Source organism: Tetrao urogallus, assembly GCF_951394365.1.
Source record: "Tetrao urogallus genome assembly, chromosome: 1".
Classification (NCBI taxonomy): Eukaryota; Metazoa; Chordata; class Aves; order Galliformes; family Phasianidae; genus Tetrao; species Tetrao urogallus.
The window spans coordinates 45,779,585-45,802,622 of record NC_136813.1 but is presented as its reverse complement, the minus strand read 5'-3'; positions in this window follow the sequence as shown (position 1 = coordinate 45,802,622).

Below are 23,038 nucleotides of genomic sequence, written 5' to 3'. Positions count from 1 at the left end.
GGTAAGCAGCCTTTTCTCTTTATCTTTGGAGTAGAGATAAATATCTTTTTTGTGGAAACAAGCAGGTTTTGAATAATACATGGAAATTAAATGTCACTCATTGGCATTTAAAGGGGATATTGGGAACAGTGTGGTCACTGTTGTAAAATGCTACTTGCTGTAATATTTAATTCAGCATCCATCAAAAAATCACACTGAATCCCAAAGCTTCAGTAAGTTAAACAAGCTAAAATAAAAGAACACAGTGATACAGCACTATCTGTGATTTTTACATATATTTAAATGTCTCAGACACATGTTATGTTTTTAACTCACATTGGTATATACGTAATAATAGGACTGTATGTCCAGCACATCTGTGTTACTTATGTAAGGGTTTATAAACCTAAGTTAACCTGTAGACATTATATATATTTTTCTCAACTTCTATAAATATCTGTTATATCTGAACACAAATAAACATGAAAAGAAACAGAATCTGTGTGCTGTCAACATTAATACGATTTCCAAAAAACACTGGGGTTCAAACATAGAAATTGAGGGGATTTTTTAGAGTCTGGAGTTCATAATTTAAAGATAAATTTTCCCTCAGCAAACTCTACATTTAGCAGAGAAGTATTGGTTTCTTTGGAAGACAACTCATAGAAAGATGTTCTGAATATTTCCATCTTCCCCTCTGGACAAACTTGCGTCACCTCATTTCACAGTGTGAATTTAGGAAATTATATTCTCTAGAAAGATCAACTGGAGTACTGGTAAATATTATATTAAAAATGTCCACAAATTGAAGGGGAAGCAGCTATACAAACATTTGGAAGCAGAGATAGTATATAAGCTGTGCATTAGAGCAAAAGGAAGAAAACATAAAGCGGTATAGAATGAGGAAGGTTTTGAAGAAAAAGTAATCTGTGAATTTGGTCCAGTAGAACAAAAATTGCATCTTCAGTTATGAGTTAGAGCTAGATTAACATCTTACAGAACAAAATGTTGCAAAATCATCTAGCCCTTTTAAAATAATTTCACATAAACATTTTGCAACATATTTGAAAGTCAAGAACTCAGTAGGGAAGTGCAGACATTCAAATGTAAAATAAGCTTTTCTTTTGTTGCTCACTAACTGATGTCTAACTTCAATCAGGATAGCTAGAAACCCTTCCCATTTACTCAGTGCATTGATAACTGATTCTTTAAGGAAACTGTGAAAGCAGTGTATATACAGGCTAAATAAATAAATAAATAAATAAATAAAATAACTAAGTAAGAAAATAAATAAATAAATAGATAGACGGATAGACAGACAAATAAATAAATAAATAAATAAATAAATAGAAAAATAAATAAATAAATAAATAAATTCTGGCTTAGCATACCACTACAGAGCATAACTGGGCTGACATAAAATGTCACCTGTGACATTTCATATGAATTTGCAGTATTGGAATAGATCTTTTAAGCACCTTAACGAATTCTAGGGTTTGGTAGTCTTTTGGGGGAGCTAGTGTCATTTCTAGATTATACTAGGTTAGACCTCTCTTTTCTGATTTTTTTTTTTCATTATACTATTCATTTTTTAAGCACATATGTGGTTTGAAGAGCCAGTTTCTAATAATCACCCAATGGCTCCATCATTTTTTATCACAAACAACCCTCATTTGTATTCTCTCCTGCTTGTGGTCCTCAAAACTTCAACAGTTAGCTTAACCTGCCTTAAATTGGGATCAAGTCTAGGAAGACATTCTCTCTTACAAGGTCTACTTTATATCAATTTCTCACTTGGCCAGGTGTTTCGGTTTTTGGTTTTCAGTAAAATGAGGAGCAGCTCCAAAAGTAGTGCTTCCAATTTTATTGATCCATGACACCGGAGTCAGATATTGGTGGTATGGCAATAGAGGTTCAACCCTCCCAATATTTCATTCTATTTCCTTGGTGTGCAACAGACATCAGTAGATGGATAATCTGACAAAATGGCATCTGACATAGAAGTGTGTATGAAGCAAATGTATTAAATTTCACCAACTGACATTCATTGACACTTTGAAAGCAGTATCTTGCTCCAATTTATAGGAGGAAGATGAGGTTCTTTTAATATCTGTATATCCAGCGTGAGATTAAGAAACAATGGTTCAACTGTTGGTCCAATCAGTTTATTATAAATCCTAATTAGGGAGATGGGGAAGGAAGGAGGGAGACAGAAAAGATAGGAAAGAAGTAAGAATTGCATAAAGCGGGGATAGTCACCACCAGGATCCAGCAGCGGTCCCAATGCACGACGTTTCGAAGGTCCAAGGCAAAAGCAGAAGGAGGTAGAGCAGCAATGTGGCCGGCCTTTTGCAGCAACCAGGTAGCAGGAAGAAGTCACAGAGCCAATCTGGGAGGAAGCAGCAAGACTCATGTAGCAGGCCCAGGAGAGTTCATCAGCATGCAGGAATTCTGTAGTGAGGAATCTGATGGCAGATGCATTTGTTCTTCTTCAGCATGCTAGTAGAGCACAAAGCAAGTCCAGGAGGGAGAGAGGCAGGTCGTGAGGCTTCTCATGTCAGAAACCTCTTCTTCTTCTCGAGGAATCTGTTGCCAGAAAACCTAAATCTCATGATTGTAGGTCCCTATTTTATCCTTCTTTTTCTGCCTACGTGACATCCCTGCGTGCTCGAGCAAGAGTCCTGTGAGTACCCTCTGAGATGGCCATGTGCCTCGAGATAAGCCCACACAAAAGACTGCTTCACAGCCATTAAGCTGCAGCTTATCTCTCTCTCCTTGCCCCTGGCCTTGTCCATCTGTGTCCCTCAGACAAATGATTTCACAACCCTTTCCCAGGACTTGCTTTGACTTGTTCATCTGTGTCCCCAGCAAGCTTTGAGACAATGATGTAAAAGAATAATCTCTTACAAGCCGTAGTGCAATGTTATGCTTTGGATTTTTACTGCTGTGATGAACTCCAAAGCTTTCATTAGTTCATATTTTTCTGCAGAATTATCATTTTCTTGAAGATGGTTGATTATTTGTGTGTTGATTATTGTGTGGGGGAGGTGCCTGAAGACTGGAAGATAGCCAACGTCACCCCAGTCTTCAAAAAAGGCAAGAAGGAAGACCCAGGCAATTATAGGCCAGTCAGCCTCACCTCTGTCCCTGGAAAGGTGATGGAACAGCTTGTACTGGATGTCATCTCCAGACAACTGGAAGAAGAGGAGGTTATCAGGAATAGTCAGCACGGGTTCACAAGGGGGAGGTCGTGCTTGACCAACCTGGTAGCCTTCTATGATGTTGTCTCTGGCTGGGTGGATGGGGGGAGAGCAGTGGATGTAGTCTACTTTGATTTCAGCAAGGCATTTGATACTGTCCCCCACGACATCCTTATAACAAAGCTGAGGAAGTGTGGGATAGATGAGTGGACAGTGAGGTGGGTTGAGAACTGGCTGACTGGCAGAGCACAGAGGGTCGTTGTTGGTGGTGCAGAGTCCGGTTGGAGGCCTGTAACTAGCGGTGTTCCTCAGGGGTCTGTGCTGGGTCCGGTCTTGTTCAACATCTTCATCAATGAGGTGATGAGGGGATAGTGGCCACCCTCAGCAAGTTTGCTGATGATACAAAGTTGGGAGGATTGGCTGACATGCCTGAAGGCTGTGTTGCCATTCAGCAAGACCTGGATAGGCTGGAGAGCTGGGCAGAAAAAAACCGGATGAGGTTTAACAAAAGCAAGTGTAGAGTCTTGCATCTGGGGAGGAATAATTCCATGCACCAGTACAGGTTGGGGGATGACCTGCTGGAGGGGAGCTCTGCGGAAAGGGACCTGGGTGTCCTGGTGGATGACAGGTTGGCCATGAGCCAGCAGTGTGCCCTTGTAGCCAAAAAGGCCAATGGCTTACTGGGGTGCATTAAAAAGAGCGTGTCCAGCAGGTTGAGGGAGGTGATCCTCCCACTCTACTCTACCCTGGTAAGGCCTCATCTGGAGTACTGTGTCCAGTTCTGGGCTCCCCAGTACAAAAAAGACAAGGATCTCTTGGAAAGAGTCCAGCGGAGGGCCACGAAGATGCTGAAGGGCCTGGAGCATCTCTCCTATGAGGAAACGCTGAGTGAACTGGATCTGTTCAGCCTTGAGAAGAGAAGACTGAGAGGGGACCTGATCCAGGTCTATAAATATCTAAGGTGTGGGGGGCAGAATGGCGAGGCCAGACTGTTTTCAGTGGTGAGTGGAGACAGGACAAGGGGAAACGGCCGGAAACTGCAGCACAGGAAGTTCCGCACAAACATGCGCAAGAACTTCTTTACAGTGAGGGTGACGGAGCACTGGAACAGGCTGCCCAGGGAGGTGGTGGAGTCTCCTTCTCTGGAGATGTTCAAGACCTGCCTGGATGCCTACCTGTGCGACCTGCTGTAGGGAACCTGCTTTGGCAGGGGGGTTGGACTCGATGATCTCTGGAGGTCCCTTCCAACCCCTACAATTCTGTGATTCTGTGATTTTACACTGTCACCAATTGATGATTATGTGGCTTTTATTTTTTAATTTTTAAATGTACGGTTTCTTCAATCCTCTCTATTATTGATAAATTTTATTAAGAATAAATGCTTTCTTTGTCATTTTCTAATCATTTCTTTCTTTTTTTTTTTCTAATCTGTAAATAATGACTAGATTCCATTCTTTCTTTGTGTATTGCCTTGAAAATATTTATAGATTTTTATGTGCTATTCTTCAGTATATTTGTAGTGTATAAGCACAAGCAGTCCCTTTTTCAGAGATTATCCTATTGTAGCTGACTCAATAAAGGAGTTGGATTCTAATTCATAAAAATGAATTATATACTTCAAGTCTAAGTCTTAGCATTTCCATTAATGATCTTAGCACAGAAATTAGAAATGTATTGATGAAAAATGCTGATGACACAAAGTCATAGGAAGAATTTGTCAATAAATAGGAAGACTGGATAAAATATGGAAAAAAAAATGAATGACACTGAAGGTTAAAATAATTGAGGTTGTAAGAAATTAAACAATGCAAAATTCAAGGACAACAACTGTAAATAATAACAATAATAATAATTAAAAAACTTAAGAAAGGATCTGAATGTATTCTGCACTTAAAGGATCTTTGATATTTCCAAGTGATACAGCCACAGGAAAGCAAAAAAATGAAAAATAAGCACTTCAGAAAGAGGAAGGAAAACGTTATTCAAGTTGTGCAGTTGCTTGAAATATTGTGCTTGAGTATTGTGAGGTTGTCTATGGTGGAGATTAATTGAAAGCAGAGTTGAGGTAAGGAATAGGTATTTGTGGTATCAGAGGTATGGAAAATCTGTCTTGCTGATGAATCAGAGAGCTTGAGTTGCTTAATAGCATTTAAGTGCTGAGGTAATGACTGCTGCTTGTACTGGAGGAATCCAAGAGGTAAATATTTTGGAGGAAAAGCAAGTATTTAAAATGCTTTGCTGTACATTATAACTATTTTTATTCTTAATATTGGTGTAGTTTGAAAAGTGATTCACTCCAAGAAACTTTCTGCAAAATTAAAATTTCAGATTTGACTCCCTTCAGTGTATTAGCATTAACTCATTGAACTTTGCACTCCTGAACACTCCCACATTACTTTGTACTTCATCTCAGAGCACACAGCGCATAATTTCCATTTCAGATTGGTGGACTGCAACACACATTTTACTTTATTTCTTACTCAGTAAACAGAAAAGAATATGCAAAGCACAATAATTCCATATTTTGACTCTTGGTGCACTACAGAGGAGATCAAACATTAGTAATATGTAGAAGGTCTAGTCCTAAGCAATGTAAACTTTGTCTTGGCCTTTTATATTTAGTAATATTAAGTAGGACAAAATGGGAAGAAAAAACATACATGTCAACTTTGCAATAAAATCCATTTTCATTTTGTTAAATTTCAGAGTATGTAAAATGTTAGGGAAAATGTTAATAAAAATGTTGATTCTCTCAGAATGATAGTAAGATTTGTCTTAGGCAAGAGAGAATCTTTTCCTTGACGGATTTGACTAATGTTTTAGAAGAAAAAAATTGTTAGTTTGGACGCAGAATGCCATCAACAGTCTTTCTTACATGTTTGGTTTGAGAGGCAATCAAAGGTGTGTTTCCTATAACATCAGAGGAAAGAGGGATATTTTTTATAATATATTATTAATGAATAGAAAGCTTTCAAGATCAGAATGGAAGGATGCAGACATGAGTAAGCTACATATGGTCAGAAAATGCATAGAATATTCTCTTTCTGTGACTTCAAAAACTTACTGGAGAACAGAGCAAACATAATTCAAAGCAATATTTTACATAATTCTTAGGCTTTGACATATGAATACTACCAAAGAAAAACACATCTATAATATATATGAGCAGAAAACTTAACATACATTTGTGGAGAAAATTCAGGAAGAGAGAGAGACCTAATTAATTATTTAAGAACCTGTTGCAACTTTTATTAATTATCTCTTACAATCTTTGCTGTATAAAGTTGGATATACAGAGAGTTATGAAGATGATGGGTAACAATTTAAGTGCTTTATTGGTAGATAAGGAACACTCACGTTAATGAAAGTTACTTCAGAAATGTGCATATGTTAAAACACGATAAACAGCAGTAAAAATCAGAAGGTCAAAAAAGGCTATTTTATTTCACAGAGTTTCACTTGGAATAGAATTTTCTTCTAGTTATGCTTTTGTCCATACAGAGATATTGGAGAGCTTAGAAACCCTTCCGTCCTTTTCCTGAATAGCACACGCAGAAAAAGTACGACATATAATTTCAACATATTTTAGGTAAAAACTGTACAGGGGAAAAAAAAAATAAAAAATCCATAGATGTTATGATATGCTGTTATGGTATTTCACACTCTAATGATATCATACATAAACATACTTGACGCAACATACACATGCATACCTCGTACTGTGCCAGTTTATCACAGTACAGATTGTTAAAGTTGCCAACATTACCTATTTCACAATTAGTTGTCTATAATTTGCAGCAGTTTAGCTGAACAATCTAACCCTTTCCAAAATGGGAAGTTGTACATATCTGTGTGTTTGTATGTGTTCTTGCAAAATAAAACAGAAAAAGAGAAGGACTTGTCATTTTTGTTTGCTGATAGTCAAATAGATGAGATTACTACATTTATTAAAACAAATTATTTACACATTTCTCCCTGGTTTTTCCAAATTAATCCATGTCAAGAAATTTTTTTCAGAGATCCTTTTGTCATTGTTACTATACTTTGAAGAAAAGAAACTCACTGTTACTTTCTTTTATTTGTATATTTGGCAAGTAACAATTTCGAATTCCAATACTGGAATGCTAAGAGCAGGGAGAGATGATCTCTTTATCACTATGGTAGAACATGCAATAGAATTCCACAATTTCTTCCACTACCTGAAAGAGAATATTACTCCCTACCTCTGCTTATTTTTCTACACGGAGATCATAAGAATGTAAAAATATCTTTATTAAGCTAATTAGCATACTTATTTTCATGAATAACTACTTCCTTTAATTTACTATTAAGTTGCTGTCTGTTTTATTTTGATGTATTCTTGTTCTTTTGCTGGGACAAGACAGTGAATAATATATTCATGTTTTCCTTAAGATTTTATAGAATTCTGTCATATCTCCCTTAGTTACATTTTTCTAGGCTGACAATTCCTATCTTGTATATTTGTGTCTTATATGAAAGCTCTGCTGTGTAGTAGATGTTTCATTGGTTTTATTTCTTTGTTCATTTCCATTGTTGCTGTTGATATAGTGGTTGTTTAGAACCATAGAATCATTTATATATTATATCTATATATTTATATTTATATGTTATCAAGTTCAAAAATCAGTTAGCAATATAAAGTCCAGCATTAAACTATGTCCTTAAAAACCAAACCTCCACATTTCTTAAACGCCCCAGTACATGATGCAGTGCACCAGAGATGTATACATGGTAAATTTTTTGTTTTATTTTCTTTCTTCTTTGTTGTACTGTTCTTTTTCTAAAACCTCCTTATATTGCTCAACTGCTATTGAGCATGAAAAGGAGGACTGTTCGCTACCTCTGCATGTTGACTTTACCTTCACTAGCTGCTAGGTTGCCACCTAGGTTTTTTCTCACTCCCTCTCCTCAGGATGACACACAGACAAAATAAAATTAAGGAGCTAGTTGACTGAAGAAAAGACAGGGAGGTCACCAATTACCATCACAGGAAAAATATATTCATCCTGGGGAAAAATAATTTTGTTTATTGTCAATTAAATTTGAGAAAGAATGGTGAAATATAAAAAAAGCAAACAAACAAAAAACTAAAACCTTTTTTTTTTTTTTTTTTTTTTTCTTTTAGATCACAGTTTACTTCTTTCTCTCTGTCATGGTACCCATGACAACCCATTGTAGTGTTCAATTTTACCAGAAGCTGGTGCGTGGTAGGAGATACGATAAATCTACTCAATGCCGTGATCTTTGGCCCAAGTTTTTGCAAGAGAATTCTTGAAATGTGTTTCATTATCTGCCTCAATTCTTTCTGGAATGCCATGTCGTATATACATAGGTTTGTGTGTACATGTTTTAATGCTTGGTAATTACAGTTTGTTTGTATATATTAAGCATGATGTAGTGATGTGGAATAAGGGGTGGAATGTCATGGTTTTTTGATTTTTGGTTTTCAGTATTCCACATCATAATATCATGTAGTGCACTGGGAGTTTAACTGTTAATGCTCAAGTTCTGGGCACCTTCCGGAAGAGAAGAACTACATTCTCCAGGGGGCTTTGCAGTCAGAGATACAACCCCTGGGAAGGTCACCTGATGTGCTCTTCTCCATCAGCTCTTCTTTGTTGGCTCTTCTTTGTCTTCCTGCTTCTCAACCAGACTGCCCATCTCACTTCAGCATTATGGTGAGGTCTATCCACCTTTCAGACACTCTCATTATATTTGATTTATTAGCTTCAATTCTAATTATATTGTATTATAATGTGTTATCTTGCATTCCGATACTATGTTTAGTAAATTAGTTTGTTTCTCCTCAAATCGTTGCCGCTGTTTTTACTTATTTTTGGGTCCCCTGTTTCCTTTTTCCTGAGGCATGGATTTTGTGAAATCCCTCCGCCCTGCTAGTCACAGAACTGGGCTGAACCAGCCTGTAAACCGTTGACACCCTCATTCCCAAGTCCTGGTAGCAGAGTGTCAAGGGGAATGAAGGAATATGCTGAGTCTATTACAGTTGCTTTCTGCTGCTCCTCATTCTCTTCACACTTTTCTCCTGCTGTAGTCCTTCAGAAAGTGTTCTACCATGCTCTTCCCCATGTATTGCAGAAAAATCTCTGCTCCAGCATCTGGAGCACTTCCTCCCACCCCATCTTCAGTGACTTTGATGTCTGCAGGATAGTTTCTCACTTTTTTCCTCACCACTTACTGCCATGTGGTGATTTGCCCTTTTAAAAATATGATTTCACTAGGTGCCATCAGCTTAGCTGATGGGCTCTGCTTTGGCCAGTTGTGGGTCTGTTGTGGATCAAGATAGAAGATCCAGTATGGGTCAGCATCAGTCTTTTCTCATAGTGGCCACTTCTGATACCCTCCCCCCAACTGCAACAACAACAACAACAAAAAAAAATAGCAATTACAACATTTGTGTTATATACGATTAGCAGATTTATCTTTTTTTTTTTTTTTTTTTTTTTTTTTTTTTTTTTTATTGCATAGTCAAAGCAAAGGTATATAAAGGTTTTACACTCAAAAAAGAAAAAAGATTTTTACAGCAGAAGACTGACAAGGTGAATATCCAAAGAGGAATATCTTTCAAAAAGCAGGCATAGTCTATTCACTGAAGGGAGAATTGATCATCTGAACAGAAGGAAATGAATCTCTGTTGTTATTCAACCCAGCAGGTAGCCAAACACTACACAGCCCTTCTCTGACTTCCCTCTCTCCAAAGGGATGAAGGAGACAATTGGGAAAATAGAAAACAAAACAAAACAAAGTTGTGATTTCAGATAAAGGCGGAAAGGATAGAAAATGAAAGGAAAATGATGATGATTATGGTGATAATAAAATATACAAAGGAAGTGATGCACAGTGCAATTACCTACCACCTGCTGACCACTTCTCAGCCAGCTCCCATCCAGTGGCAGCACCCCTTCAGTCAAATTCCCCAGTTTTATATTTCTACATAATATCATATTGTATGGAATAACTGTTTGGCCAGTTTGGGTCAGCTATCCTGATTCTATCCCCTGCCAGCTATATAAGCGACCACAACCAGAAAAAGCAGGAAGATGAAAAACTTTATCATTTCCTAAGCTTATTTAACTTTTCAGGTTTTATGATAATATTCCTCAGATGTAGAGGCAGGCATGTAAGAAAGTACACATCTCAAAGCATGCATGGAAAACAATTTTCTTAGAACAGAAAGCTTTAATTAATTTACAGCTTTTGAAAGACGTTTTATTAAAACTTAACATTCCAGAGGAAAAAATAAATTCATTTTCACTAATAAAATCAAGTGATAGAAAAAGTATATCTAATGTAAACTCCCCTTCCCTTCCCTTCCCTTCCCTTCCCTTCCCTTCCCTTCCCTTCCCTTCCCTTCCCTTCCCTTCCCTTCCCTTCCCTTCCCTTCCCTTCCCTTCCCTTCCCTTCCCTTCCCTTCCCTTCCCTTCCCTTCCCTTCCCTTCCCTTCCCTTCCCTTCCCTTCCCTTCCCTTCCCTTCCCTTCCCTTCCCTTCCCTTCCCTTCCCTTCCCTTCCCTTCCCTTCCCTTCCCTTCCCTTCCCTTCCCTTCCTCCATGGGAAAAAAATTGAACCCAAAGACATTCATTGACACTTTCTGAACATTTATGGAAACCAAACAGTGGGTGATGACACAATGAAGCAGTGAGTGCTGTATTTCAGCAGTGATGACAGAGAGAATGGGTCAAAGATGTGGTGCGAATTTTTTCTGAGCATGGCATGCAGATTCCTGTTCATGATTGTCAAAAATGTGTAGTTAGTGGTCAAGACTATGTTGAAAAATAGTGTTTTGTGGCTAAAAAATTGTTCTATCAAACAGTGCTATTGTGCTCTTTGTATCTTTTGTAGATTCCATAGAAATGAAAAGGATGCATTACATTCAGTGTGGCCAAATATAACTAATAGATTTTGGTGGATTTTTATGAGAACATAAGGATACACGGAAAAAATGTTGTAGTGTTTCATATCACATACATGAGAATAATAATAAAACAAACATAAAAACAAAAACCTAACAAATGCTATTCTGGTTAAGAAGGAAACAAGTATCAAGGGAATTTAATTTTATGTATATATGTATATGCATACATATACATTTGTGTGTGTGTTGTAGTATATTTTATAGAGTGCTAGCCATTCAGTGCAGTGAAAATACTCCATACTGTCATGCAGCAAAAACACTTCATAGCTTAAATGCTTTTCTTTATGATTCAAAAAGATCAAGGAATCAGAACATACAGGATTGATCAAAAGCTCATCAAAGGTGCTGGAAAGATTCTGTTACTGGAGTGGGTTATCATCTATGTTTACATACTCTCAAGATCTAAAGTCACTGTGATCTACAGTCTACAACGGAAAACAGAGCAGGATATGTCAGATTCCATATTTCAAGCTTCATTTATTAAGTCTTTGCTTCACATGTTTTTTATCTACTAATCTCAAAATCTCTTTATTGATATTTATAGCTGATCTTAGTCTAGATCATGCAAAAGAAAACAATGGAGTACAAAGAACCACTCACAAAAGTAGAAGTCTGATTTTTCTTATTTAAATTACATTTCTACACACATATTTGCTTATCTAAAACTCTCTCAAATACAACAATCTACTCTTCTTTTCCATGATTTCAAAAGGACAGAAGCTTTTATCTCTAGGTAACCTTAGGTACCCTTTTTGACCTTCACTTGCCGTGCTACAGGGGCAGTTCATTCTAAAAGTTCTGGTCATATCTTCCATGTTGACAGAAAGAATTTAAGTAGTCTAGGGCTTATGAAATGATATTGAACATCCAAGTTGATAAGTATAAATTGAAACCTCTCATTTCTGACAAGAATTAATAAAAAATGACTTTTTCTTTCCACACACTTCATGGAACATGATATATTAGTAAGGAAATAACGTCTGATTGTGCAACTATGATGTTCTAAAAGTTTTTACGTTATGCCTTTGACTTATGATGGGCATTTACTTCATACTTGACAAATGGCTACTTATAGTTAATGAAGATATCAAGTTTAGCTCCCTATTTAACTAGAAGATGATTTGGTCAAATAGGCCAAAGTATGACCCCAATTTTTTTTTAGTGTAAATGATATCTACTCGTTTATTGAAAGTGCTGAAGTGTATTATATTGATTAAATGCTTTATTTGCGAAACCTCAGAGGGAAAATATTCAACCTATCAGGAATTAATAACAATTCTTTATGCTACGGTTAATATTCTTTCAATTTTAGCAATCATTCTGGACTGGACGGTAAAATAGAGGAGTCTGATTCTTGAATCAGATCCTTTTTGACAACAGAAGTGAATAGAACAGATATATGAATAGAAACAATTAAGGTGTCCTTTAAGATGCATGGCCAAATATATAAACATTTATTCATATAAACATATAACATTCTTGAGAGCAGCTCGGCAGAGAAGGACCTGGGGGTCCTGATGGATGAGAGACTTAACATGAGCCAGCAGTGCGCTCTGGCAGCTTGAAAGGCAAATGGGATCCTGGGCTCCATCAGGAGAGGGGTGGTCAGCAGGGACAGGGAGGTGATTGTCCCTCTCTACTCGGCTCTTGTGAGGCCCCATCTGGAGTACTGTGTCCAAGTGTGGAGCCCTCAGTACAAGAAAGACATGGAGATTTTGGAAAGGGTCCAGAGGAGGGCGACTAAGATGATCAGGGGGCTGGAGCACCTCCCCTATGAGGACAGGCTGAGGGAGTTGGGCTTGTTCAGCCTGGAGAAGAGAAGGCTGCGGGGTGACCTCATTGCAGCCTATCAATACCTGAAGGGAACCTATACCCAGGAGGGGAGTAAACTCTTCAAAAGGGCTGACAATAGCAGGACTAGGGGAAATGGATCCAAGTTGAAGGAGGGAAGATTTAGGTTGGACGTTAGGGGGAAGTTCTTTACAAGGAGAGTGGTTAGGCCCTGGAACGGGCTGCCCAGGGAGGTTGTGGATGCCCCATCCTTGGATGTGTTCAAGGCCAGGTTGGACGGGGTCCTGGGCAACCTGGTCTAAATGTGTATGTTTGGTGGCCCTGCTAGGCAGGGGGGTTGGAGCTACATGATCCTTGAAGTCCCTTCCAACCCGGGTGATTCTGTGATTCTGTGATTCTGTGATTTATCAGAAAAATAACATCCCCTGAAAGTAAGTGCTATGCAGTGTTCTTGGTAAATAACAGTACAGTGGGGAGTGACTAAATACTGAAATTTCCCACTGAGTTTGTAAATATACAGCTTGCTTACATTTTCTTTTACTTTACATAAATGAAGGGAAAATAAAACCTGGTCTAGAAACAAGAAACTAAGGAAATATGATCTCTTATGGTTGGAGGTTTTGTGCTTGACTTTGGTATCTAAGAATATATTAGCTGAAAATGAAATTATTCCCATGGCTGAAGAATTCATAAAAATGTATTTTCTCTCTATTTTACATTCTCTTCCTCTCCTCTGTTGATTTTCTATTTTAAAATATGCAAACTCCACCTACTCACCTAACCTCCAGCTATTTCCACAGTCAGGATGGTTATTGGAGTCCTGTACACAGCTGCCCAGTTTCATAGAAATTTAAGACTTCTTTTATCCTGAAACCTCTGTGAAATTAGGCTGAAATTAGCTAGTAGATGCAAGCATTACTGAGATTTTCTTTAAAGGTAGAATGATGAAGAAATGAGAGCATACACAAGGGCAAACACAAAGCATTGGAATAAATCATATTTTCTTATTAATTCCATCTAAAATCAATACAACTTAAGTTGCAAATACCTTATCAGAGTTCCAATATTAAAATGATATTGTTAGGTAGAAACAGTTGAGTGGCAATGTTTTAATAACATAAAATTCAAAAGAAGCATCTCAGTGACACTACCAACTCCTACATGTCTGATAAACAAGGCTGAATAGTAACAATAATCATCATCATCATCATCATCATCATCATCATCATCATCATCATCATCATCATCAACTGAGTGATAACTATTGATGTCTTCTACAAAAAGAAATATGCAGACATAGTCCTCATTATCAAATATAGTGGAAGAAATTATTCCTGTATTTGCTCCTAATGGGAAATCACCATTCATTCATTTTATCAAACTTTCATTAGCCCATTTTTGCAGTGATGACATTTATCTAAGATAACAGATTTGTATTTCACAGGCTCAATATTTAGCTTAGGATCTGTTTGTTAAGTTTCACTTGTATTCACACTCTATGATAAAAAAAAAAACAACCTAATTAAGATCTATGGTAACCAAATACGTAAGGGAGGAAGCATAGGTGTCACTGATATTCAGACAAACGTATAATGGCTAACATTAACAGCTGCATGAAAAATCCCAGTTTCCTCTTGTAGCAGAACATTCAGAGGAAAAACATGCAACTCATTTTAAGTTCTGTGCTACTTAAATTAAAATGTAACACAGATTACATCCGGTAGCAAAATTATTTCCCTTCCAGATACAACTGAGATACTAGATTCTGTAAATTACTTATTTCTATTTAAACTTAATGCAAATATTACTTTTTAGTACAAATAGTAACTGCTTTTGATTTCATATTCAGCTTTCGTTTTTGAATGTATAGAAAAATACGTCTGTTGTGAATGGAATGAATCACTTTTTGATGAAAATTTATCTCAACCAAGATAAATGGAGAGGGAAAGAGGAGGAACGGAAATGGAACTTACCGTTAATTGTGTCAAAATAGAAGTACAATGATGTTATGGAAAAGTTTGGTGCCTTTATTTGACTAACTGCTGGCAGGTTCATGACAGTTAAAATGAGAAGTCTTATTTCCTTCTATGACTCCTTACTGAGCAACTGCTACTTCCTGAGAAAGGAATCAGGGAGATGAATGATTTTCATTAGACATTATTTGCCTTCTTGCTCCTTTTTGTGTTTGTTTTCCACACTTGACTCAAGCTTGATCTTCTCACATGTACCAAAGTGAAAATATATTGCAGAATTTGTTAAAAATATAAAATATTTGACTTCCTTTAAGTTCTTTGTACTTGATTAAAAAGAAAATAATATAGGCAAATAGCACAGTAATAATCTGAGTTTTAAGTCACAATTTATGGCAATCATAGGTCTAACTTAGCCCTTATCATCAATACTAAAGATAAACAATAATAAACTAAAATTTCTGCACCATACTGTTACTCATATTCTGCACTAATTAAGTTGTTCCATTATTTTGTCTGATCTAATAATAATATTTAAAAAAAATAAAAACAAAAAAAAAAAAACAAAAAAACCAGTACCCATTTAGTGAATATGAGCTACATTTGCAAACGTAGGAATAAAGTCGAGCCTGAAAAAAAAAGGAGAAGGGTAAGGAAATGTTTTAGTTTCGTGTGTTCATTTGCTTGTTTCCATGATTCCTATCATAATATTCTACTTTAGTTGTCAATATATTAAGCTAGTTTTCCTAAAGCTAAACCTGTTTTGCTTGTTACAGTAATTGCTAAGCAGTCTCTCAGTCTTTATCTTCATCCATGAGCTTTTTTTATCTTATTTTTCTCCACACCTCCTGTTGAAGAGAGGGGATGACAGTGGCTGAGTGTGTGTCTGAAACTCAGCCAAGTCCAGCTACCATGTACCTTTGAAGCCTTTGAAGGCAAGATACTCTGATACAATGAAATAAAGCTCTACCGTATGGACTACATGGTATTCCCTTATTGGGTGTTTGAAAATCTGGTGAAAGATTAAATTCAAATAAAAGGGAAAATATTTTATTTTTATTGAACCAGAAAAGTTATGTCAATATTTTTTGGTTAAAGAAGTTTTGAGTCACGTTACTTCAAAATACTTGCAGAAGAAAATCTTGTAGTTTCTTTTCTTCCTACACTTTTACATAGGCCATTCTGGAAGTAATGCCTCCTATTTATTTTAATGGAAATAATAATAACACTCTATGATAGAGCAAAGTCTAAGCTACAAAATACAATTTTTTTAACATAACCATAACCACCACCATTAGTAAGTTTGCATGGATGATGTGATCAAGACAGTTTTCTTTTTGTGGTGTGACTGTTATGCACAAGCTAGAAAGTGGCTTGTCTTTCATGTTGTTATTGCCACTGCTGAAACATACCACTCTTCACCTCACTGTTCTCACTTCCACTGTTTGGTCTCCATAAATAATCAGCAAGTGTTGATGAATGTCAAGTGATTCATTTTTTCTACATGGAGAAATTCTATCACACACTTTTTCTTCACGTATGCTTCCAAATCAGGTGGCATTTTCTTGGACTACCCGTCTGCTATCTGTTGCACAGGATCAGAATGTAATGGAATATTCTTGGGAAAGTTCAACCTCTACTGCTATCCTATCAATATCCTCATCTAACGTTGTGGACCAACATAAAAGTATAGGAGGAATTAATTATGGAACACCCTTGAACATTTTTGATTTATTTTCCTATCTTAACGCACACAGAAATTGTCACGAGTTAACTAGATCAGTCTATGCCTGTGACAGTAAGCCCCTGCCCTCCCCCCATCCCCCGGCCCCACAAAATGGAAAGGGAAAGGGAACAGGGATAGGAAGACGGGAGCTGGGCTCAAGGAAGGAAAAAAACCCAGCAGCAAAAATCTATGGAGGAAAACTTATTTTATAACCATGAAATCAGAATGCAAGATAACACAATATAATACAATCTAATTGAAATTGAGATTAATAAATCAAATAAAATAGGAAAGAGAGTTCCTGAGAACGAGTCAAACCTGAAAAGCTTTGTACAGCTAGGAAAGCACTCTCCAACATCCATTACAAGGCAGTAAAAGACCGCCCAACCAAGAAAGGCCCGATCCAACAACTTCTGCTACACACAGGTCAGGTATCCAGGATTGAAGAATAAAGAATTTAACTCCCAGTGCACTACATGATGTTACGATGTGGAATATCCAAAACCAAAAATCACAAAACCATGACATTCCACACCCCTTATTCTACATCACTACATCATGCTTAATATATATGCATATATGTAAACAAACAATGATTAAAATGCATTACACACACTTGTCTGTATACATATATACATACATAGAATTACTGACTGCACTCCCCCAACATCAAATTTCCTTGTGGTACGCATTGGACGTTCACCCTCTCATATGCAGCTAAGATCTCCTTTTCAGTTGGGGTGTAGCGCTCTTCCAACCCTCGGTATGCTCTATACCAGAATTACAGGGGTCGGCCTTGGGTCTTTCCTGAGGCTCTTTGTCACAGACTCCAAGTGGGACCGTTCTCTCCAGCAGCAGTGTAGAGGATGTTCTTTACGCCGTGTCCAATCCATACTGCCCTAGTGCCATGGCTTGGACTATCTTATGCTTACTCTGTTCGAAAGCCTGCTGCTGCTCAGGACCTCATGTAAAATCATTCTTCTTCCACATCACCTGATAAGTGGGCTTACAATGAGGCTGTAGTTTGGAACATGCATTCTCCAAAAGCCCACTGCACCCAGAAAAGATTGTGTCTTCCTCTCGCTAGTGTGCAGTGACATAGCAATGATTTTGTCGATCACATCTGCTGGAATGTGACAACGCCCATCTTGCCACTTTATACCTAGGAACTGAATCTCCTGGGCAGGTCTTTTCACTTTGCTTCGCTTAATAGCAAAACCAGCACGCAGAAGAATTTGGATCATTCGCTCTCCTTTCCTGAAGACTTCTGCTGAATCGCTCCATACAATGATATCATCAATGTACTGCAGGTGCTCAGGAGCACTGCCCTGTTCCAATACAGTTTGGATCAACCCATGGCAAATGGTCGGGCTGTGTTTCCACCCCTGGGGCAAACGGTTCCAAGTATACTGAATGCCCCTCCACGTGAAAGCAAATTGTAGCCTACATTCTTTGGCCAAAGGAATGGAAAAGAAGGCATTAGCAATGTCAATGGTGGCATACCGTTTGGCTGCTTTTGACTCCAGTTCATACTGGAGTTCTAACATGTCCGGCACAGCAGCACTCAGTGGGGATGTGAATTCATTCAGGCCACGGTAGTCCACTGTCTGCTTCCATTCTCCACTGACTTTATGCACTGGCCATAAGAGGCTGTTAGAAGGTGAGTGAGTTTTGCTGATCTCTTTAGTTGATGAATCAACTTCTGAATGGGGAACAAGGAGTCCCTATTTGTGCGGTACTGTTGTCTGTGAACTGTTTTTGTGGCAATTGGTACCTGTTGCTCTTTCACTCGCAGCAATCCCACAACAGATGGATCTTCTGAGTGGCCAAGAAAAACTGACAGCTGCTTAACACCTTCTGTGTCTACTACAGCTATTCCAAAGGCCCACTGATACCCGTTGGGATCCTTGATATGCCCCCTTCTGAGGTAATCGATACCTAGTATACATGGAGCCCCTGGGCCAGTCACAATAGGATGCTTTTGCCAGTCCTTACCAGTGAGGCTTATCTCAGCCTCCATCACAGTCAATTCTTGAGAGCCCCCAGTCACTCCAGAAATACGGATTGATTCTGTCCCTTGGTGACTCGAGGGCATCAGAGTGCACTGTGCACCAGTGTCCACCAGTGCCTTATATTTCAGTGGTTCTGATGTGCCAGGCCATCAAATCCACACAGTCCAACAAACTCTATTATCCCTTTTCCCCCCTGACTAAGGGCAGGGCCCCTCCATTCGTTACTTGCGGTAACTGAAGCAAGTGTACTGATGATTGATCTGCTTTATAATTCTCTCACCCGTGCTTGTAGTACAGAAGTAGCTTGGTCATGCCACTTCCTCATCACTTCTCCATGGTCACGTAGGTAACGCCACAAGGCAATTCGCGATATAGTATTCCTTACTGGAGCCGGAAAGCATTTGTCTTTAACAGCTGAGATTTTTGATGGCACACGTGAAAAGGAGGGTTCATCATCTTTAATTAGTTGGATTCGCACTAGTTTGATCAGCTCCTTCATTGGACTCTTTTGATTATCCTGATCTTCATCAAGCATTTCTGATACTGCTACAGGTTTGTCACGATTAATCAGTAGAGACACTTGCTCTTGCATTTCATTCATTTGGTCCATTATTTCTGAGATGGCAGAAATGGAAGCATGAGTTGGGGGTAGCAATTGTTCATAGTTTTGCAGTGTAAGAATCAATTCAAAAACTAAGGGTGTTCTCTGTTAGTCCTCGTATCTGTCAAACATTGCTCTTAGTGTATTAGTGTATCTTTCTGGTGCTGCTGTTGTGAGTTTCCGCCTTATATAAGGTGTCATCCTCACTCTCTCAGGGTCCTGGTCTTGGCGTGGGTGGTTAGGAACAAAGTTAGGGTCATACAACATTTTCACCATGGCTATTTCCCTCAAATATTGGATACCCTTTTCAACTGTATCCCACTTTTTCATCACAGGCTTCAAGCCATCTTTGAAGGGATACTTTTCCTTCATGGCTATTAACACTCGTTCCCAGAGAGCGGCAGCCACATCCAAACATCGACTAATCCCTCTGTCAGTAGCTGAATCTCTGGCAATGCCTCCTAGTTGGCGAGCTTCATTACCATCTAGAGACAAGCTATTGGCCCTGCTGTCCCAACAGCAAAGCAACCAGGAAATGTGAGTTTCATTCAGGCAATGTGTAATCTCCTTTCTTGAGCCTTGGATTTCAGTCATCTTCAGAGGCCAACAACTAGTAATAGAGACTTCTTTTTCATCACTTTCTTCTGCATGTCTCTTAGTTTTTTCTTTTGCCTTCCCTGATGATAGTGGTTCTGACGAGGGCCCCTCGCATGGATCTTCGTCTACTTCCTCCTCTACTTCTTCTTTTTTCCGTCCTAGACACGAGACTCACATTTCCATTTCTTGTCTTCCTCAGGGGCAGCTGACATTGTTACTGGTGTCTCCTGTGATTGATCAGATTTGACTTGGAGAATTTCCCCTTTGGCTTGAACCTCAGCTCGGATACTCTCTCTCTCCAGAATAGTATTATTTAAGGTGCGGTAAGCACAAGCCAAACCCCAAATAAGTTGCACCTCCTTAGATCTATGTAAGCCGCATCATCCCTGACTCAAATACTGGCTTATTTTCTTGGAATCCCACAGGTATTCAAGAGTGAAATCCCATGACACTGTGGGTCCCCATGCTTCTAAGAATTTTCCTAAACCTCTCCATATTCCCTGCCAATCAGCATTCTCTAGTTTTGGAGGAGACTCCTTCCACATACCATGAATGCATAGGAATATATTCAGGGAGGCTGATAACACGCACAGGAGTATGCCCACAAAAAGGAGCATTAATTCGGCATTTGAAAAACATGTGACAAACTGAGAAGAAAGCTTGGAAACTGGTCTGAACATCGTGTTGTTTGTAAAATTAGCTATTCCATTTGGGATGTGAGTGTCAAAATTCAAATCATACCACACTGCATATAAGTACCATGCAGGTGTCTCCATCAGTGCCCTTATTTGGTTATACACGAGCACAATACTACAACAAGTAATTATGACATTGATAATTGGCCAGTAAGTCACGAGTAATATCATGGCTTTTAATCCCTTACACAGCGCCCCCACGATCAAGAGTGGGTTCATTGCTGGTAGCTGCTAAAGGATGTTAATGAATGTAAGCTGACAAAGGGAAAAAAAGAAGGAAAAAGCACTGCCCAGACTAAGTATTGCTCAAAGTTTACAAATATCCCAGAATTCTGGCAGTATACCTGGGCTTTCAAAGTCAAGCTTTCCAGCACGGAAACCTGAAATACTGATAATGTTCCCTGAAGAAGCTCTCCTAGAGCAGAGAGACAGATTTATTTTAAAGGCTAAAAAGCATCTTCTGCCCAAATCCTCCACCAAAAACTGTCACGAAGTTAATTACATCAATCTATGCCCATGACAGGGTGGCAGTAGGCCCTTGGGCCCCTCCGACCCCACAAAACGGGAGGGAAAGGGAAAAGGGATAGAGAGATGGGAGCTGGGTTCAAGGAAGGAAAAAAAAAAAGAACAGTGTCAACGATCTTTGGAGGAAAACTTATTTTACTAACTATGATATCAGAATACAATATAACACAGTATAATACAATCTAATTGAAATTGAGACTAATAAATAAAATATAGGAGAGAGAGTTCCTGAGTCAAACTGAGTCAAACCTGAAAAGCTTTGTAGGGCTAGGAAAGCACCCTCCAGCAACCATTGCAAGGCAGAAAGAGAGACCACTCCACCCGGAAGGGCCAGATCTCATGACTTCCATGATGTATAGGGATAGGTACCTGGAATTGGAGCACTGACACTTTAATTCCCAGTGCACTACATGATGCTATGATGTGGAATACTGTAAACAAAAAAAAGAAACGCAAAACCATGACACAAGTATTATGAGGAGCGGCTGAGGGAGATGGGATTGGTTAGTGTGGAGAAGAGGAGGCTCAGAGGCAACTTCATTGCACTCTACAACTTTCTGAAGGAAGGATGTGATGAGTAGGGGTTTGGCCTCTTCTCCCAGGCAACAAACAGGACCTGAAGAATTGGCCACAAGTTGTACCAGAGGAGGTTTAGATTAGACACAAAGAAAAACTTTTTATCTCAGAGAGTGGTAAGGCACTGGAATGGCCTGCCCAGAGAGGTGGTGGAGTCACCATCCCTGGCAGTGTTCAAGAGGCATCTGGATGAGGAGCTACGAGATATGTTTTAGTGGCCTGTGATAGCAATGATAATGGGAGGACTGTTGGACTAGATGATCTTGTAGGTCCTTTCCAACCGTTTGATTCTACAATTCTCTGATTCTATGTCTTGCCTTCAGCATTTGAGTACGTCTTTCGGGTTTTTGTTTTTTTGGTTTTGTTTTTTTTTTTTTTTTTTTTTTGTTTTTACATTCTCTCTCATTTTATTTGTTAGTTTCAATTCTAATTATATTGAACTATACTGTGTTATCTTGCATTCTGAGAATATATTTAGTAAGTTACCTTTCCTCCTCAGATTGTTGCTGCTGTTTTGTTTTTCGGCCCATCTCCCTACCCTTTCCACTTTTCTCACTTTCCCCTTTCCTGAGGCAATGTATCTGTGGGCCCCCCCTGCCCTTTTGTCACAGAATCGGGGCAAACCAGCCTGTAAAATATTGACTGAAGTACTTCAGCATATTTAATAAACATGATGAGCTTACTTTGATTTTTCCACATATTACTAGTATATATTTACAGAATATTAATTCTAAACTGTGTTCTTTAAAGGCAAAGCTTAGTATATATTTTAAAATATTCTAATATTCCAAAAAATGCTGATAAAACTTTGTAAAAAATACAAAATAAAGAACATATGCCACTGTTTTTCTTCCTGGACTTTAGTGAAGTTCAAAAGAAACATTTCTGTTTTCAAGCCTCCAGTAGAAATCACTAGTTATGAGTTACTGCCAAAATATAAAGTAAGTGATGCAGAAGAAATGCTGGATACTTCAGCTACTTTCTTTCCTTTGAATCATGCATTAATAAACATTCCAGCTTACCCTCAATTTAAAATTAATGTTGTGTCAAAACTATTAATTTCAATGTGCAGGTGAGAATATATGAAAATAAATGTAGCCTATTAATGATCTTTTAACCCTTTTAGTGTGGATGTCCAATCTTTTGGCTTGCCTAGCCACACTGAGTCTTGGGCCATATACACAAATATTGCTCTGAAAGTAATGCCCTCTATTTATTTCCATGGGAACTACAACAGATACAAACAGCACAATAACACAAATGGAACAAATTCTTAGCTACAAAACAGTTTTTCAATATAGTCATTACCATTACCTATGTACTTTTGTTAGTGATAAATTAGAGATGCATGCTGTGCTCATAAAAAATATGCACCAATGAAGGTGACCTACAGTCACTGTTGCCACTGCAGAAA